The 20,146-nt window shown below is 41.1% G+C and overlaps 1 protein-coding gene across 11 annotated transcripts in view; it reads right to left on the bottom strand.

Annotated features, from left to right (window-relative positions):
• The window catches only part of SEMA4D (semaphorin 4D), a 203,552-nt gene extending 186,774 nt beyond the window's left edge, over positions 1–16,778 (bottom strand). For 7 of the 11 annotated variants that reach the window (XM_072597413.1, XM_072597408.1, XM_072597412.1 and 4 more), the window contains exon 1: positions 16,440–16,778. The gene's annotated coding sequence lies outside the window, so the exon portion shown is untranslated. The other 4 variants (XM_072597417.1, XM_072597416.1, XM_072597418.1 and 1 more) reach the window with 3 other exon arrangements.
• Between the last annotated feature and the right edge of the window lie 3,368 nt (positions 16,779–20,146).

A 20,146-nucleotide genomic window follows, 5' to 3' on the forward strand; every position in this document is an offset into this window, starting at 1 on the left:
AAGATAATATAATGAGATTTGAGATGCAAATTACAACTCACCTATGCCCATTCACCTTGTGATGGATAATGTAATTAGATCTGTGACACAGATTGCAACCCTTCCATACTTGTCCATCCCGTGCTATTCAAAATGAAAGGGGGGGGATACTTTGCTATAGGTCATTGCCCTAAATTTCAGAGCTTACACTCCAGCTACAGTCTCAAAGTGACATGGGTAGGATATGCTGAAAACAATGGGAATTTTCCTAATGCTGCCCACTGAGCTGTTGCTGATTGCCTAAGGAGCAGTTAAGTTTTAGCTGCTGAGAGATCATCACCCAGTTTAGAATGTGTTAGGTTAGAAGGGAAGCAAAAGAGTAAAAGGGTATTAGGGGATACCTGTAGGTGTGGTTGTGTCGGAGATAAGCTCCAACAAAGAGTAGGATGTACCCCATCTTCCTACCCTCTAACTGGTGAGTCCCACAGGGCTGAAGTTACAAATTTCTTGGGATCTGGCCAAAGTACCCCTGTACACACACACACACACACACACACACACACACACACACACACACACACACAGGCTGCAGCACTGGAATGAAAGATGAAATTCAATGGGGTTAAATTTTATGTATTATACTTATGTTCAAGAAAATCAACCTGACAAGATGGAAACGCATGGTTAGATAGCAATTTGGCTGACAAAGATCAGGGCTGAAGTGAAGTCGAGGGAAGGTTAATGGAATGCAATCTACATATAAATCAGCAGTGTGTGACCTGCCAACCTAAAGAAAACTGAGGTGAACTTGGGATGCGTTAAGAGAAGTCTAGTTATCAATAGTAAGAAAGTGATATTCCCTGTCTTCTGAGCCCTAGTCAGACCACATCTTGAGTACTTAGTGAGAAATTATTTCAAAATAAAACCCAAATATGGGAAATAAACAAAAAACAAACTTTAGAGCACTATGTAAATGTTGTTATGATTAAGTATTTAACACTATTAGTATTCACAACTTGGCTGTAGCCTGTCTTTCCAGATTTATTATACATTCCTTCCTTCATAAACTCTATACTATGGTCTAGCCAAACTGGTCTATTTCCACCTTCCATCTCTGTTCCTTTGCATAGGCTGTCTCCCATGCCTAGATTGTCATCACCTCCAACTCTTAGAATCCCTAGCTTCTTTCAAAGTTCAACTCAAGGGCCATTTCATACTTTCCTGATATCTTCCAGATACAAGAGTGTAATGGTAATTTAAGGTTAATGGTGGGTGGGGAGAAGAGTTAAAGATCTTCCCCTCCCTAATAAGCCTCAATACCTTTTGTTAATTTCTATTGAGGCACTGGGTCAGGGTCCTGCCCTCCAGCTCTGAAAAGTGTATAAATACTCTGAAGTGAGGTTTTACTTTGGGCCTTACTGATTGGAAGTGTTTTTGTTTGGCCAGATGAGACTCTGGCTAGCCTTTAAGGAGCCCCTCAGCTTTGAAAACCTAGATGTTGGTGCTTCTCTTTCTGGTAACTATGTATGTATGGTCAGACAACTGGATCTGTCTGTGGATCTGTGATGTATGTGTTGTTTATGGTCAGACAGTTGGAAACCCTGTCTGTTGCTCTTTATTTCTCTGTATTTTCTCTGAAATTCAGGATGCTGACTTTTCCCCCTGAACTAAGTGAATGATCTATGTGCTTGATTAAAGCTGATCGCTGACCCCTCAAAAGTCACTTTCCTTTTAGAAAAGCAGATCTAAGAACCTGTACAGCAGGCCCGGCTGTGTATGCTGGAGTCCTTGCTATTACAAGTCTGTCTCCTTCAACCAAAATTACGTGTTTACTTTGTATGTATTCTATATATACTTAAAAGATAATAGAATAATGGATTTAGAGTTAGAAGACCTTGGAAATCATCAAATACAACTTCCACATCTGTAAAATGAGAAAGCCTAAAGAGGTTGTGTCTGAGACAGAATTCAAAGGTCTTTGAGTCAGGTCTTCCTGACTCAAGTCCAGAACACTATCCACTACACTTAAATGAGTATATGTCATTTACTTAGATAGAATAAGCTTCTTGATGCTAGGAACAATTTCATTTTTGTCCTTGTATCCTTGGCACCTAGCATGGTTCCAATTCCATCGTGAACTTTTGTAAATGCTTACGATCAAAGACATTTTCTTTAGATCATTTAAAATTTAGCCAGTGTGTATCCTTGGGACTCATCTCTATTAAGTGCTCTGACATCACTTATCTCAATTTTTGGCAATGCATTATATTCCATTGTGTTATGACTTATCATTATGATCAGTTAATACATTAGGTGTTTATATCTAGTCTCTACTCCAAGATCCTAAGATCCCCGTGGTCAGGGAACTACATTTTTTATGTTCCGCATCCCTGATGCAAGTCCAAACTGGTAGGTTTTGCAACACTTTGTGTTGGCCAATTGTCTTACTTTACCCAATGTTTTGGGGGTCAGAAGGAAGGGAAGATTAACTTTTCCTCAGAAATAACAATGTAACATGAAAAGGCCTCAATAAAACATTTTTTAAAATAATTTCACTCTTTCTCTTGGGTTGGACTTAACCTATGAGGTTTCTTTCATCAAGGTTAAAAGATACAAATTTAAGTGGTTAAAAGTAACAAGTTTTTTTTTTTTTATGTCTGCAGCAACAGTATTTAAACTCTGTATTCATCCTATATCCCTCTTCCCTTTTGTAGCCAAACTTATCCAGAAAGCCAAAACCACTTCCTCTCTTCTCAGCTCTTCTAAACCTTCTGTAACCTTGCTTCAGACCTCATCATAAAACATCTGACAGTTACTCCTGGAAAGTTACAAATGATTTCTTAATTGCCAAAGCTAATATCATTTTCTCAGTCCTAATCCTTTTTCGATTCTCTGGAACACTAGACATTGTTCATTGACTCTTGATCACTTCTTTTTTTTTTTTTTAAGTACCCACCTTCCAGGGTTGTGAGGAGCAAATAAGATAATTTATAAAGAATGTAGGGGGGGGGGCGGAGCCAAGATGGCGGAGTAGAAAGACGCACATACACATAGCTCTGAACCCACAACCCATAGAATGGCTACAGGGAAGTAACTCACGGCGAATTCCGCACCCAGAGGCCACGGAACATTGGAGCGAGGGAGATTTCTGTTCCAGAGAGACCTGCAAACCTCTCGCGGGGGGGTCCTTCGCGCTGCGGACTGGGCGCCGGGACTGGGAGCTGAGACTGGGAGCTGAGTGCAGCCCTGCCGCGGCCGCGGCACCGAGAGGAAAAGATCCGAGCAGGCTTCACAGACAGGATCTCCAGCGGCCACGTGGGTCCCTCCACCCACAGAGAGATCTGCAAACCTCTTGCAAAAGGTCCGTCGCGCTGCAGACACAAAGACCAGCCCAGACCTGCTGCGGCCACGGCTGCGGCACCGAGAGAAACAGATCCGAGCAGGCTTCAGGGACGGGATCTCCAGCGGCCGCACAAGTCCCTCCACCCACAGGTGACAGGGGTGGGTGAGAGAGTCTCTTTGGCGGGTCGAGAGGGGAGTGGGGTGCCCCCATAATTCAGGCCCCCCCCCGGGAGGTAGAAGCTGAGAGGTGGCTGCAGACAGGGGCTCCCCAAGCGGGCGGGAGCCTGAATCCATTGCGGAAGGTCTGTGCATAAACCCCCTGAGGGAACTGAGCCTGAGAGGTGGCCCTGCCCCGATCTCAGCACCAGATCATAATCTCATACTGAATAGCAGCCCTGCCCCCGCCAAAACCCCTGAGGCTGGAAGCAGCATTTGAATCTCAGACCACAAACACGGGCTGTGAGGATCAGGAGGTGAGGTGGGTGTGAGGAAAATATTCAGAGGTCAAGTCACTGGCTGGGAAAATGCCCAGAAAAGGGAAAAGAAATAAGACTATAGAAGGTTACTTTCTTGGCGAACAGGCATTTCCTCCCTTCCTTTCTGATGAGGAAGAACAATGCTTACCATCAGGCAAAGACACAGAAATCAAGGCTTCTGTGTCCCAGCCCACCCAATGGGCTCAGGCCATGGAAGAGCTCAAAAAGAATTTTGAAAATCAAGTTAGAGAGGTGGAGGAAAAGCTGGGAAGAGAAATGAGAGACATGAAGTCAAAGCATGAACAGCAGATCAGCTCCCTGCTAAGGGAGACCCAAAAAAATGTTGAAGAAATTAACACCTTGAAAACTAGCCTAACTCAATTGGCAAAAGAGGTTCAAAAAGCCAATGAGGAGAAGAATGCTTTCAAAAGCAGAATTAGCCAAATGGAAAAGGAGATTCAAAAGCTCACTGAAGAAAATAGTTCTTTCAAAATTAGAATGGCACAGATGGAGGCTAATGACTTTATGCAAAACCAAGAAATCACAGAACAAAGAGAGAAGAATGGAAAAATGGAAGATAATGTGAAATATCTCATTGGAAAAACAACAGACCTGGAAAATAGATCCAGGAGAGACAATTTAAAAATTATGGGACTACCTGAAAGCCATGATCAAAAGAAGAGCCTAGACATCATCTTTCATGAAATTATCAAGGAAAACTGCCCTGAGATTCTAGAACCAGAGGGCAAAATAAATATTCAAGGAATCCACAGAACACCGCCTGAAAGAGATCCAAAAAGAGAAACTCCTAGGAACATTGTGGCCAAATTCCAGAGTTCCCAGGTCAAGGAGAAAATACTGCAGGCAGCTAGAAAGAAACAATTCAAGTATTGTGGAAATACAATCAGGATAACACAAGATCTAGCAGCCTCTACATTAAGGGATCGAAGGGCATGGAACAGTATATTCCAGAAGTCAAAGGAACTAGGACTAAAACCAAGAATCACCTACCCAGCAAAACTGACTATAATACTTCAGGGGAAAAAATGGTCTTTCAATGAAATAGAGGATTTTCAAGTATTCTTGATGAAAAGACCAGAGCTGAAAAGAAAATTTGACTTTCAAACACAAGAATGAAGAGAACCATGAAAAGGTGAACAGCAAAGTGAAGTCATAAGGGACTTACTAAAGCTGAACTATTTACATTCCTACATGGAAAGACAATATTTGTAACTCTTGAAACATTTCAGTATCTGGGTACTGGGTGGGATTACACATGCACACACGCTCACATACATAGAGACAGAGTGCACAGAGTGAATTGAATAGGATGGGATCATATCTTTAAAACAAAATGAAATCAAGCAGTGAGAGAGAAATATATTGGGAAGAGAAAGGGAGAAATTGAATGGGGCAAATTATCTCTCATAAAAGAGGCAATCAAAAGACTCATTGGTGGAGGGATAAAGAGGGGAGGTGAGAGAAAAACATGAAGTCTACTCTCATCACATTCCACTAAAGAAAAGAATAAAGTGCACACTCATTTTGGTAGGAAAACCTATCTCACAATACAGGAAAGTGGGGGATAAGGGGACAAGCAGGGTGGGGGGGATGATAGAAGGGAGGGCATGAGGAGGAGAGTGCAATTCGAGGTCGACACTCATGGGGAGGGATAGGATCAAAGGAGAATAGAAGTAATGGGGGACAGGATAGGATGGAGGGAAATATAGTTAGTCCTATACAACACAACTATTATGGAGGTCATTTGCAAAACTACACGGATATGGCCTATATTGAATTGCTTGCCTTCCAAGGGGAGGGGGTGGGGAGGGAGGGAGGAAGAGAAGTTGGAACTCAAAGTGTTAGGATCAACTGTCGAGTAATGTTCTTGCCACTAGGAAATGGGAAAGACAGGTAAAGGGGTATAGAAGGCTATCTGCCCCTACAGGACAGGGGAGAAGATGGAGACAAGGGCAGAGAGGGATGATAGAAGAGAGAGCAGATTGGTCACAGGGGCAATTAGAATGCTTGGTGTTTGGGGGGGGAGGGGATAAAAGGGGAGAAAATTTGTAACCCAAAATTTTGTGAAAATGAATGTTAAAAGTTAAATAAATAAATTTAATAATAAAAAAAAAAAAAAAAAAAAAAGAATGTAGGGGGGGCGGAGCCAAGATGGCGAAGTAGAAAGACGCACATACACATAGCTCCGAACCCACAAACCACAGAACGGCAGAGAGGACTAACCCAGGGCGAATTCTGCACCCAGAGACCACGGAATATTGGAGCGAGGGAGATTTCTGTTCCAGAGAGACCTGCAAATCTCTCGGGGGGGACCTTCGCGCCGGGGACTGGGCGCCAGGGCAGGAAGAGGAGAGCAGCCCTACCGCGGCAGCGACACCGTGGGAAAGAGATCCGAGAGGGCTGCGGAACGGAGTCTCCAGTGGCCACGCGGGTCCCCACACCCACAGAGGGACCGGCAAACCTCTCGCAAAAGGTCCGTCCCGCTGCAGACACGGTACCCAGCCCGGACCTGCGGTGGCGACGGCGGCCGCGGCTCCGAGAGACAAAGTTCTGAGAGGGATCCGGAGGCGGGATCTTCACCAGCTGCACGGGCCCCCCACCAACAGGTGACTGACGGGGGTAGGTGAGAGAGTCTCTTTGGCGGGTTGAGAGGGGAGTGAGGTGCCCCCATAGCTCGGGCCCCCCCGGGAGGTGGGGGCTGAGAGGCGGCTGCGGACGGGGGCTCCCCAAACAGAAGGGAGCCTGGATCCATTGTGGAAGGTCTGTGCATAAACCCCCTGAGGGAATTGAGCCAGAGAGGCGGCCCTGCCCCTGACCTCAGCACCTGAACTAAATTTAACACTGAATAACAGCCCTGCCCCCGCCAAAAATCCTAAGGCGGGAAGCAGCATTTGAATCTCAGTCCCCAAACGCTGGCTGGGAGGACCAGGAGGCGAGGTGGGTGTGAGGAGAACATTCAGAGGTCAGGCCACTAGGTGGAGACAATGCCAAGAAAAGGGAAAAGAAATAAAACTATTGAAGGGTACTTTATCAGAGAAAAAAAACTTCCTCCCTTCCTTTCTGATGGGGAGGAACAATGCTTGCCATCAGGCAAAGACACAGAAATCGAGGATCCTGTGTCCCAGCCCACCCAGTGGGCTCGGGCCATGGAAGAGCTCAAGAGGAATTTTGAAAATCAAGTTAGAGAGATGGAGGAAAGACTGGGAAGGGAAATGAGAGGGATAAGGGAGAAGCATGAAAAACAGATCAGCTCCCTGCTAAAGGAGAACCAAAAAAATCTTGAAGAAATTGGCACCTTGAGAACTAGCCTAACTCAGCTGGCAAGGGAGGTGCAAGGGGCCAATGAGGAGAAGAATGCTTTCAAATGCAGAATTAACCAAATGGAAAAGGAGATTCAAAAGCTTACTGAAGAAAATAGATCTCTCAAATCTGGAATGGTACAGATGGAAGCTTTGGACTTTTCGAGAAAGACAGATATCTCAGAATATACCGCGCAGATTCGAAAAATGGAAGATAACGTGAAATATCTTATTGGAAAAACAACTGACCTGGAAAATAGAATCAGGAGAGACAATGTAAAAATTCTGGGACTACCTGAAAACCATGATCAAAAGAAGAGCCTAGACATCATCCTCCACGAAATTATCAAGGAAAACTGCCCTGAGATTCTAGAACCAGAAGGCAAAATAAATATTCAAGGAATCTGCAGAACACCGCATGAAAGAGATCCAAAAAGAGAAACTCCTAGGAGCATTGTGGCCAAATTCCAGAATTCCCAGGTGAAGGAGAAAATACTACAAGCAGCTAGAAAGAAACAATTCAAGTATTGTGGAAATACAATCAGGATAGTACAAGATCTGGCACCTTCTACATTGAGGGATAGAAGGGAATGGAATAGGATATTCCAGAAGTCAAAGGAACTAGGACTGAAGCCAAGAATCACCTACCCAGCAAAACTGAGTATAATACTTCAGGAGAAAAAATGGTCTTTCAATGAAATAGAAGACTTTCAAATTTTCCTGATGAAAAGACCAGAGCTGGAAAGAAAATTTGACTTTCTAACACAAGAATGAAGAGAACCATAAAAAGGCGAACAGCAAAGAGAAATCATAAGGGACTTACTAAAGTTGAACTGTTTACATTCCTACATGGAAAGACAATATTTGTAACTCTTGACACATTTCAGTATTTGAGCACTGGGTGGGAGTACACACACACACACATGCACACACGCACACATACATAGAGACAGAGTGCACAGAGTGAATTGAGGAGGATGGGATCATATACTAAAAAAAAAAAAATGAAATCAAGCAGTGAGAGAGAAATATTGGGAGGAGAAAGGGAGAAGTTATATGGGGCAAATTATCTCTCATAAAAGAGGCAAGCAAAAGACTTATTAGTGGTGGGATAAAGAGGGGAGGCAAGAGAAAAACATGAGATCTACTCTCATCACATTCCACTAAAGGAAAGAATATAATGCACACTCATTCTGATAGGAAAACCTATCTCATAATACAGGAGAGTGGGGGACAGGGGCACAAGCAGGAAGGGGGGGAGGATAGAGGGGAGGGCATAGGGAGGAGAATGCAATATGAGGTCGACACTCATGGGGAGGGAAAGGACCATAAGAAAATAGAAGTAATGGGGGACAGGACAGGATGGAGGGAAATATAGTTAGTCTTATACAACACAACTAGTATGGAAATCATTTGCAAAACTAAACAGATATGGCCTATATTGAACTGCCTGTCTTCCAAGGGGAAGGGGTAGAGAGGGAGGGAGCTAAAGAAGTTGGAACTCAAAGTGTTAGGACCAAATGTAATGTTCTTACCACTGGGTAACAAGAAACACAGGTTAAGGGGTCAAGAAAGCTATCCGGCCCTACAGGACAAAAGAGAAGACGGAGACAAGGGCAGGGAGGGAGGATAGAGGAGAGAGCAGATAGGTCACAGGGGCAATTAGAAAACTTGGGTCTGGGGGGGGAGGGGGAAAAAAGGGGAGAAAATTTGTAACCCAAAATTGTGTGAAAATAAATGTTAAAAGTTTAATAAAAAAAAAAAAAAAAAGAATGTAGGGCCTGGCACACAGGAGACATTTAATACATGTTTACTTCCTTTACTCCTTCTGGATATTCTCTCCTCACTAGATTTTCTTGACACTGTTCTCTCCTCCTGGTTTTCCCCCTACCTGTATGACCAACCATTTCTCAGTCTCCTTAGCAAATTCTTCATCTTAGTCATGGGTCCCAAGGTTCTACCTTGGGCACTCCTCTCTTCTCACTCAGTATTATCTCTTGATGATCTCATCTCCTCCCATGGGTTCATCTCTTGAAGAAGATTTCCAGATCTATATATCCAACTCAAACCTCTCTCCTTAGCTCCAAGCCCACATCACCAATTGCCTATTGGACACCTCAAACTGGATGTATCATAAGCATCTCAAACTCACCACATTCAAAACAGAACTCATTATCTTTTCCCCAAACCCTATTACTGTCAGGGCAGCACCATCCTCCCAAGTCACCAGAATTGTAACTTCAGTGTCATCCTCAACTCCTCACACTCACCCAACATAACCAAAATGTTGCTGTATCTTGTCATTTCTTCCTCTGTAGTATTTGTCCTATATGTTGCCTTCTCTCCACTCACAGAGCCACAACTCCATTTCAGGCCTCTCTCTACGGATCAGTAGCTTTCTAACCAGTATCTCTATTTTAAGTCTCTTTCCATTCCAATCTATCCTCCACTAGGCTACCAAGGTGATTTTTTTTTCCAAGATAAAGTTTGACCATGTCATCTCCCTGTTCAATGGATTTCACTCTTACCTCTAGGTTTGGCACGTGAGGATCTTCATAATCTAGCTTTTTTCTAATTATAATAACAAGCATTTATCTGACCTTTATGTTTGCAAAGCACTTTCCATATGTTAATTCATTTGATCTTCACTACAGTCTTGTGGTGGATGAATAAGCATTCCCTTTCTGCAGATGAGAAAAATTGAGACTCATAGATTAAGTGACTTGCTCAGAGTTGCACAACTACTAAGAGTCTGAGAAAGAATATGAACTCAGATCTTCCTGATTCAAAGTCCCATGCTCTATCCACTATATTGCTTACCTGCTTCTGCCATTCCAGTCTTCTTAAACTTTATTCTCTTTCACAAATTTTACATTTCAACAATACTGGCCTACGTGCAGTTACTCAGGCTAAACAATCTGTCACCATTCCTGTACCTTTGCATTTTTTGTCCTGGATGCTTGGAATGTTCTACTCCCTGAACTCCTCCTCTTAGTCTCCAGGAGGCCTTCCACTCCTCTCTTTTCCCCTCTCCCATTTACTAATACTTTACCTTCTCAGGATGTTTTCCATTCTCTCTCTCTCTCTCTCTCTCTCTCTCTCTCTCTCTCTCTCTCTCTCTCTCTCTCTCTCTCTCTCTCCCCCCCCCCTCTGTGTATGTATGTGTATATTGCATTTACCTAGTTCTTCATGTTTTCTCCCCTATTAGAAAGTAAGCTCCTTGAGAACAAGGATTGTGTTTTGCCTTTTTTTTGTAGCACAGTGCCTGGCACATAGAAAGCATTTAATAAATGTTTGTTGGCTGACTAAAGTATTCAAAGGACATAGAACAGAAATATATAACATTTTAAAAACCAAAACAACCTGATCTGATCAACTAGTGGGGTAGCAGATAGAGTGCTGGACCTGGAGTCAGGAAAACTTGACTTCAAATCCAGACTCAAGATTCTAGTTATCTGACCCTGGGCATGTCACTTAACTTTTGTTTGCCTCAGTTTCCTCATCTGCAAAATGGGAGTAATAATAGCCCCTACCTCCTAGGATTGTTATATGGATCAAGTAAAGTGCTTGGCTTCTAAAAAGCATTATATAAATGCTAATTATCATTACTGGTGTTGATCATATCCCCATTAGACAAAACAACCACATCTCCCAGATTTTCTAATTTCATGAAGTATGTTTTAATGATATTTTTCAAAAGGAATATGCACCAATAAGCTAAGATTTTGGTTGAAAAAAAAGATTATTATCTAACACAATCCGATTCAGCCAACATTAAACACCTACTATTGTGCCAGGCTCTACTGATACAAAGTCAAAGCTAAACACCATCACAGAATGACAGAATTTTAGAACTGGAAGAGACTTTAGTGGTAATCCATACAACCCTCATTCCTCTCCAAACTGTACTCCAGATTTCCTCCCTTCCTCCCCCACATATCTTCCCATCCCTTTTCAATTTGCTTTAGTAAGTCTTCCTTCATTAGAATGTAAATTCCATGAAGAAAGGGATTGTCTTTCTGCTTGCATATGTATTCTCAGTCTTCCCTTGGTCCATGGCACTTAGTAAGAGCTTAATAGATGCTTAAGAAAAAGATCCCTACTATAATATTTCCTGCTCTCAATGACCTTACATTCTCCTGAAAACACAAATATATTTCACAGAAATGCAGATATTTAGTACACATGTGTTGTGTATACAGTACAAAGAAAGAGAGAGGCAAGAATTTGGGAAAGGACACTGAGGTCAAAGGAGCTGCTCGTTAACAGCTGTGAGTCAGTCTGTGTGTTTCACCCCACCCAAAAGGAGAGAATAAATGCCAGTGTGGCCTATACCCAATTGCCTCCTACCAGAGTCAACAAGATTCATAACGACATGGTGCTTTTAAATGGCAGAGAAGGTAATCTGCCCAGCACTGGCATCTAACCAGGTACATTTAAATGAGTAAAGAATCAAACTCTTAAAGAGTTGAGCCACACAAAGTAAACAAGCTAATTCTCTAATCTCGAAGATCATTGTAATTGGCTTGCTTTTAAAATAAAATAAAGACTATTAGTTACTTTCCACCCAATATTCCTCCAAAGTTCAACACCATCAAGAGATAGTTTCTTTAATAACTTATATCTCCTCTTTGTCTTAAAAAACAAAACAAAACAAAACCAGAACAAGCCAAAAGAGAGGCAGGGAAATAACTGAAAGTTAAGTAAAGTCCACAGGCAAACTTTTCTCCACCACCAAAGCAAGAGAAGCGGTAAAACCAGTTATACAAGTCTGAGACAAGTCTGTACATCAAGCAAGCACTGGACTGATATATTTCATTCTTTCTTAGCTGAACACACATTTTCCTGCTTCACAAAAATAATGATGGGTGTAGTTTTGAGAGGTGCTTCAAATGTACCCTGATGGGTATCAGTGCAAAGAAGTAACTGAGTAGGTGTTTTAAGTTGCAGGTTTTTTCTTGATATTCTAAGAGTTGGTATAAATTGTTGAATGTAGAGGTCTTATATATGATAATGAAAAAAACAAGAATAAAATTTCAGACTGTTAATCATCTTTCTCTTCCTTTTCTGATATTTGTCTGGTTTTCTTTATTTTTTTTATTTTCTATGTTTGCTTCTTAGATTACAATAATTTTTTCTTTTTTAAATTAAAAAGTAAAGAACTATGTCTCAAAATACAAAATTCATCTTTGCATTATTTTGGAACTCTCCTTTTCATTACAATCAGCTTTCACCTAAGATTTCACATATGTCTCATAATTAAAGTAATTAGCTGAATTTTAAAGAGACTGTGACAAATTAACTTTTGTGAGTCTGATATGAAACATCATGACAGCTAACCATGTTTAACATTAAACTACAGTAAATATGGTTATCTGTTCATCTCACAAATTTCAGAAGAGCAACAAAATTTTATACCATAGAACACTTAGCAGGATCCTTTCTGCTCTCAGAAGGATAATGTTCACTGATCTAGGGATATGTTAGTTGCAGGAAAATCCAAGGATCCTTGGTGTCATTTCAAGGAATGAAACAAGAGAAGGTTTATTTTAATTTCTATTCCTCACAGAATGACATTCTCCTGATTCTTCTTTCTAAGAATAGTTTTTAACCACACATATTTTTGGTCTTAAATAAGTTCAATGTAAATGAGAAAACAACTTATTTCTAAATTATTTTTAAAAATTATCACAACATGTTTGAGTGATGCCTCACCATAAAGGGAGAAGAAGAAAAAAATCTAGATTGGGTCTTCACTTTCCTTTCAGCCTTCCTTAAACCCTACCTCTAGCATACAAGGAAAACAGTAATTGAAGGTACAGGAATAATTCAGTTATTTCTCAATTATCCATATGAATGAGGGTAATGAAAGAGAAGTAACAATACCATAGATAATTCAGAACAGTAAGATCATAAGTTTAGACCTGCAAAGTACCTGAGAGGTCATTTAGTCCAACATCTCATTTTTACCCCCACATTTGATGAAATGATTGAGTACATGATAAGTAAATACACAGATTAAGTAACTTGCCCAAGGTCACAGCAGACAGTGTTAGAGGCATTACTTGAACTCACCTCCTCTGATTAACAATCCAGAACCTATTCCATTACATTCCATGCTGCCTAGTCTGCATTTGGAAAAGTGTACTTTAAATGACACCAAACTTTCCTTTAGGAAAAAAGAGCTCCCTCTTTTAAAAATACCAATATTCATCTTACATAATGCTATACTGAGAGAGAGGCAATCTGGCTTAGTGATTAAAAGACTATCCTTGGAAATCAGAAGACCTGGGTTCCAAGTTCTTCCTCTGACACACATTGGTTGCATGGCCCTGGTTAAGTTTCTTATTTTTCATTTCCCCTAGACAACTTCCTAAGAATATAGGTTGGGGAATTGATTGGTACAGTTACAAGTAGTTTTCTCACTAGGATGTTTCCTATGCTAATACAATAGCAGGACTGAGGAGCAGTAGGTAGTACAGTGGATAGAGCACCAGCCCTGGAGTCAGGAGGACATGAGTTCAAATACAGTCTCAGATAGTTGTGTGACCCTGGGCAAGTCAATTAACCCCACTGCCTCCAAAAGAAAAGAAAAGAAATTGCCGGGATGCTCCTCTCCCTCCCAATATTGTTATGTGGCTATGAATCATGAAATAAATATACACCATAATCTCTTAGCCACATGGTAGGTATGAGGATAAACAGGGTTTAGTATCATATCAAAGGTGAATTATACACAAAAAACAAAGTAAAATATAACATCTAAGAAATGTATCAACTGAAAACAAAGTGGGCCAGTAATAGAGCAAGATGGAGGAATGGACGGCACCAGGATGTACTTTTAAAGAATGACAAGAGACCTAAATGGAAAGCTCCCAAAAGGTTGGATGGATACTTTATAGTATTCAAAGTCATGAATGGATCATGATGCATATAGTTGAAGAGTGTGACATCAATGAGAATACAAATTCAGTGAAATATCAACATCACTATAAACAGAATGGCAAAGTAAAATGAGTTTTAAAAACTACTATATAATCAAAAGGCTATTATGATTATAGTCTCTCCTTCTATAACTTTATTCCAGAAAAAAATTAATGACACACATAAATAGCAGAAATAGGCCAATAGATAGAGAAAAAACCACCCCCTCAAAAAATATATATGTATGTATATATGTGTGTACATATATGTGCATGCAGGCTATATATGCACATACATGTACATACATACACAGTGAAGGTAGAATGGAAATGGTCAGACAGGGATCCTCTGAGCTCATGACTCAAAACAGGTCTACAGATCTATGCTTATGGTAACATTTCCGGGTGATTTACCACCACCACCCCCTCATCTGTATGTGCCTCACTAAGAAAAAATTCAGGAATAACTGGTAGTATTTTAGTAGTCTCAAAACTTACAGTAATTCTGTTCAAACTAATTTAAGTATAACCTTACTGCACCAAAGACATAAACAAACAGCATTCTTCAGGAACAGAACGATTTTTTCCAACCTGTGAACACCTTACCACTAATAGGCTTGAGGTCAGCTTAATGTTAAATTGAGGTTTTAGGAAGGAACCTTGATTTAATGGGTCCATAGTTAAAATTGACAGTATCTAAAATAAGAGAGGACAGGTCTCTTTTTAAATGAACAAAAGTTTTACAGATTTACATATAATCCCAAAAGGAGCTGGGGAAGTAGGGAAACAACACACCAGTTCAAATATCCTTTACATGTTTTTATTGGCAAAACACCAGTAGGTTTAGCTCAGTCTGCCAGCCTGCTGCAACAGGTGCATCTCTTAGTTAAAAACAAGGTCTACTCTCTTACTTTTTGGAATAACAATTTAAAAAACAAACAAACCTGAACTTGTCAGCACTGGGAGAAAAATTAAGCAATATTTTTTTTTTTGATGTAACCTACTTCACCTATCTGTATATATTACTGGTTTTTTGTCCAAGGTTACCAAAATAGCTGTATCCAATTTTTCTAGCCTGTTGAAAAAGAAGTTGAGGTAAGAAAGGATGAGAGAGTAAGTAGCTCATCAGGTTCAGAGCGGTATTGGCAAAAGCAAGTAGTAGGTCAGATAACTCAAATAAGAATCCATCACAAAGGAAAATGACAATCACATATAAAATGGGAATGATTTTCTAAAATATGAGGAAGCTTCTACCACAAAAAGTCTAGTGCTCCATTTTTCCAGAGTCCCTTTAATCTTTATGCCAAAAGAAATCCAAGACAATGGTTATCACTAATACAAAATGTTATGTCTTCTCCCCAACTCATTACCAAAATAAGTTCAGATAACCAGAGAAGCTAAACCTGGATAAATATACCACCTTCTTGCAAATGATTTGACATCCAATTCAACAATTCACACAAATATTAAATGCTACGTGCAAGACATTGTACTAGTAGCTGAGGATAATAAAAGACAAAATCTAAATGATCGCTTCCTACCAGGAGCTCATATTTTGGGGGAGCGGGGGAATGGACAGGGTTATTTTACTTTCATCCGGGTAGCAGGTACATTATGTAAAAATGTGTGGCACGGGAGCCCATAGTCAGAGGCCTGAACGAAAGGGAATACATGGGTTGATAAGTATATGAGAATGGAAGTGGAGACAAGGGACAACAATCTTTTTCAGGTCTGAGCTGGATTTTTTTTTGCAATAAAACAGCTAAAACAGTGCAATCTTCTGGGTGGGCAGTGATAGTAGGCCATCCTCTTCGAAAAGGGTAAAAAACACAACCTCCCTAAGAAACCAAAATACTCTCCCCTCACTCTGCACAATCTACACCAATATCCACTTTTCCCCCATTCGCAACTTTTCCCCCAGTCAACGACATCCCCATGCTAAGCCTTTTCTAGTCCCCTCCTCACCTGCAATTTTACAACTAGAATCAACACCTCAGTCCTCTACTCCTCCTCCTTTCCCCAGCAAATCTTTCTCTGAAAATACCTTTCGACCTGTCCTTTCCCTCCCAACTACGCGCCGCTCCCCCACCCCCCGCAGAAAGAAAAGAAAGAAAAGAAAAATAGCCCGACAACCTCAAACGCTAACGCTGCGCAGCCGGATCGCCGCCTCTCCACCCACCCCAGGCCTCCCCACAGACCTAAGCACCGGCACAGATGAGTCACGGAGCCCCGAATACACCGAACAGTTCTTGCAGGAGCTGTGGGTGAGACCCGCAAAGCCACCCTGTCAACACGCGAGCCCAGACGTTCCTAGACACGACAGTTTCCTGGCAGCTTTGCAAGCATTTGCAAGACGGCAGGGGAAGCATGGAACGTGCAAGGCTGGGGAAGCTCGTTACCTGCTGCTTGAGAAGAAGAAACTTCCTCTTCGTCTGAGCCCTCCTCCTCGCCACAATTTTGCTTTTACACTGCCCACTCTCTCCTTCCTTCAGTCCCCTTTAGCATCTAGTTTCTCCCAGTCCCTAACGTAGACGAGGGCTACTGCAGCAGGTTTAATTCCTCGGTGTGTGGCTGGAGCTAGAAATAGGGGCGGTTACAGCAGCAAGAGGAGGAGGAGGAGGAGTTGGTGCCAGTATGTAGCAAGTTTGGGTTGCCCCCAGTATGGCCGCTGCAGGAAAGTGGAGTAGAGAAGGCTCCGTGCAGCGGCAGCTCCAGCCAGAACCAGACTGCCTAGCGCTGAACAGCTCCAGGGGAAAGGGGAGGAGTAGAATGATGCTTCGATCAGAGCTACTGGAGGGTGGGAGCGGGAGCATTGCGCGCGCGCGTACACACACACGTACAAAATGTGTTGGTGGGCATCTCTAGACTCACTTTAATGTCTTCTGAAAATGGTGTTTTATGTCTTTTTTCAAGTTTGTGTTTTTAACTAGAAATTAGCTGATTTGTAAAACTAAATTTGTCATCTTTTAGATTCAAATTAAAATTTTATGATTAATCAATAGTGATCTTTATGACCAAGTATTTAATAAAAGTTCAGCTTTTAAAAAAAGTAAATACCCAGGGTGCACACACGATGAAGAGGAAAACTAGTCTCTTTGTCAAGAGACTAGTTTTTTCTTTTGGACTAGTTTGTGTGTAGTAAGCACTACATTTTCAAATGCAACTGGTATTGCTGGGTGATAGTGTAGAGAACCAGCATCTTATGCCTTAACTTTACCTTCAAAATATCAGGACTGGAGCTGGAAGGTGTTTTTTCTACTGTCTTCTTCAACATCATTCCCCAATTACTATGCCCTAATCTTTGATTCCCTCTCCCCTCCCATGATTGTACTTTGGGGCAATCTATACTCTAAATTGATTTAGTTTACCTCTTCTCAGAGCCTTAAATGGCCTTTACAGCTTCTTCAACACCCACATAATCCTATCCTATAACCACTTGAAGGCAAACACTCAATAATTCCCAACTAGGGCAAGAAAATTTCAATTTGTTCTTTTTATTTTTCCAGAGGAGAGATACAAAGTTTACCTAATTGTCTGCTTCAGGGAATTTACAGAGTATGTGATACAAAAACAGCAACTGTAGTACAAAATGATACATTGAAAGTGTATAAGATCTTTTGACAATTACTAATGCTTATCTTGCTTTTAGACACCACAGACCACAACCGTTATCCCCACAACCAGGGAGGGGCAAAAAAAGGTCAAAGATTTGACCATATTTAAAGAACACGAAAGGCCCTGGTCATTGGCCACATTAAAAGACCTTGAAAAGCTAAAAATGAGCTTAAGGGAGAGAAAACTCCGAATGTATTTTTTTAAATCACCTAAAATAAAGCCTCCTACTATGGCTTAAAGATAAATACAGCAGGATTGATACATAGTCTGCAAACAACCAGCTGAAAATAAAATAGTCAAAAGAGCATAAGGACAGCTACTAAATTTCTTTCCAATTTCAAAATGTAATTTGAAAAAAAAGATTGTGCACCTGTACATTCAAGTTTCTCCAATAAACTTCAATCTACCTCAAAAAAATGTATAAAATGCAAAAGCAACATCATGATAATTTATATTTACTAGGTCATTCTTCCTTCCTCAAAGAGTTCAGTATCTGACTCACAAATTTTCTTTCTCCTCCAATTCCTGTCTATTTGTTTCCCCCCTCTCCCTCTGCCTTCCCGTACAAAACTTATTTTTGTCCACACCGTGACTTCCAACCTCTCAACCCCTCAGCGTTCTCCCAGTTTCCTTCTAAGTTTTCTGTGCTACATCCTTAATGACCATATGGTACACTGGCAGCAATGTGGAAGTATCCTCTCCTCCAATCAGTTCCAGAATAAGGTCATCAACAGGTTATACTGGACCAGCGATTGCCCACACTCATGGAGCCCACATTGCTATCTACCCTGCTCTTTCTAAGCTGATCTAGCTGTGCTACATGAGACTGTTAAAAGTCACTGAGAAGGCACTTAAAAAAGACGATATTCAATCCTCCTCAGCGACCCAGAGACCTTTCAGGAATTGAAAGATAAGGACAAATGTGCCATAATCACCCCAATTAATTTACTGAAGACTAGATGGGACTGTATCAGTTTAGAAAGTTTAAAAGGAGAACTGACTTTGACTCTCTTGTGAACTGTAATTTTCCATCTTATAACTCTTATAGGTGGGTAAGGGACACCTGTAGAGTGAACCCCAATGTAGGTTCCAGAATAGGTATCAGCAGCAGCACTTACTTGGAAGAGGAGGGCATCCCCTTTTAGGGAGACATTGAGAGGTACTGCTAGAATCCAAAATTGGGAGATGATAGAGCGGGGTGGTAACTTTTGCAGGCCAGCAGTGCCAACACCCGTGGCAGCCCTCTTAGCAGGGTGTTAGTGGTAGTACTTGTTATACTACAAAGAGGTAGTGTTTGGTTCCAGGAACAAGGGACATTGCCAAAACTTGTGGGTGGGTAGGGGAGCACTTAGCCTAGAAGTGTAGAGGGGTAATTTAGTAGAAGTGGGTGTGGAACCCAGCATCAGGAGGCAGTGGGATCAGGTTGTGAGATTTCTAATGCTGAATGAAACCTCTATACATTTACATTATATAATGTGATTTCATGAGGTTTTTACCTTGAAGTTTGTTTCCATATTTTATTTTTCAATTTTTATACTATATCTGGTGCATCATTTCTTCCCTACCCTACCCTTTGTTTCCTAAGTTTGTGACTCTGCTATATTACCAGGCACTTAACAATTCTTCCTGATGGATTTTTGTAAGGCAGTTCATTAAAAGTACTCTTAGACTTCTCCTTTTGAGTTTTGTCTAATTAGGATGTCCATTTCTTGTTTTGTTAGATTAGTTATTTTATATGTAATCATTGATGGAATGAAAGCAATTGTCATTCCTTTCAGTTTCTCAAATTTATTAGCATAGAGTTGTAAATGGTGAAGTTTGGTCATTGTCCATATTCTTTTGCCTTATTGTCATTTCTCATTTCTTACTGCAGATTTTGGTGATTTGGATTTGCTTTCTTCTTTTCTGGAATAATTGCTTATCAATGCTGAAGGAATTTCTCATGGGACATTTTGGGAGGTTTTGTTCAGCATTAGAAATCTCACAACCTACCCTGAGCTCAAGGAACCTGAGAATCCCTCCATATCTATGACTCAGTCTGAATCCACCCTTGTACCACAAGAGACTGATTTGCTAACCTCTTGAAGGAAAAGGAGAAGGATGGGGAAAGGAGTGTGGTCTATGTAGAAGACACAGCATAAATAGCACAACACAGGACCACAAGACAAGGGTAAAAAAAGGGGGGGTTTGTGACTGAAGAAAATGGGACAAACAAATACATACTTGATAGAGAATAACTTCAAAGGAGACCCTGGGCTAGCCAACCTCTATAATCTTCAAACGCTTAGTAAAAGGATTTGTTCTGTAAAACCTGGATTTAGTCAAAAGGCCATATCCAAGGACCTCAAAGGCCACATGTGGCCTTGAGGCTGTAAGTTTCCCACCCCTAGATCCTAGCAGGATCATCTTCCAGCAACTAGGCATTAATAGAAGGGAAGAGAGGCCAAAGAATTTCAAGGAAAATAAGAGGCAAATGATTAGCTATATATGA

Source organism: Notamacropus eugenii, chromosome 3 (assembly GCF_028372415.1).
Source record: "Notamacropus eugenii isolate mMacEug1 chromosome 3, mMacEug1.pri_v2, whole genome shotgun sequence".
NCBI lineage: Eukaryota > Metazoa > Chordata > Mammalia > Diprotodontia > Macropodidae > Notamacropus > Notamacropus eugenii.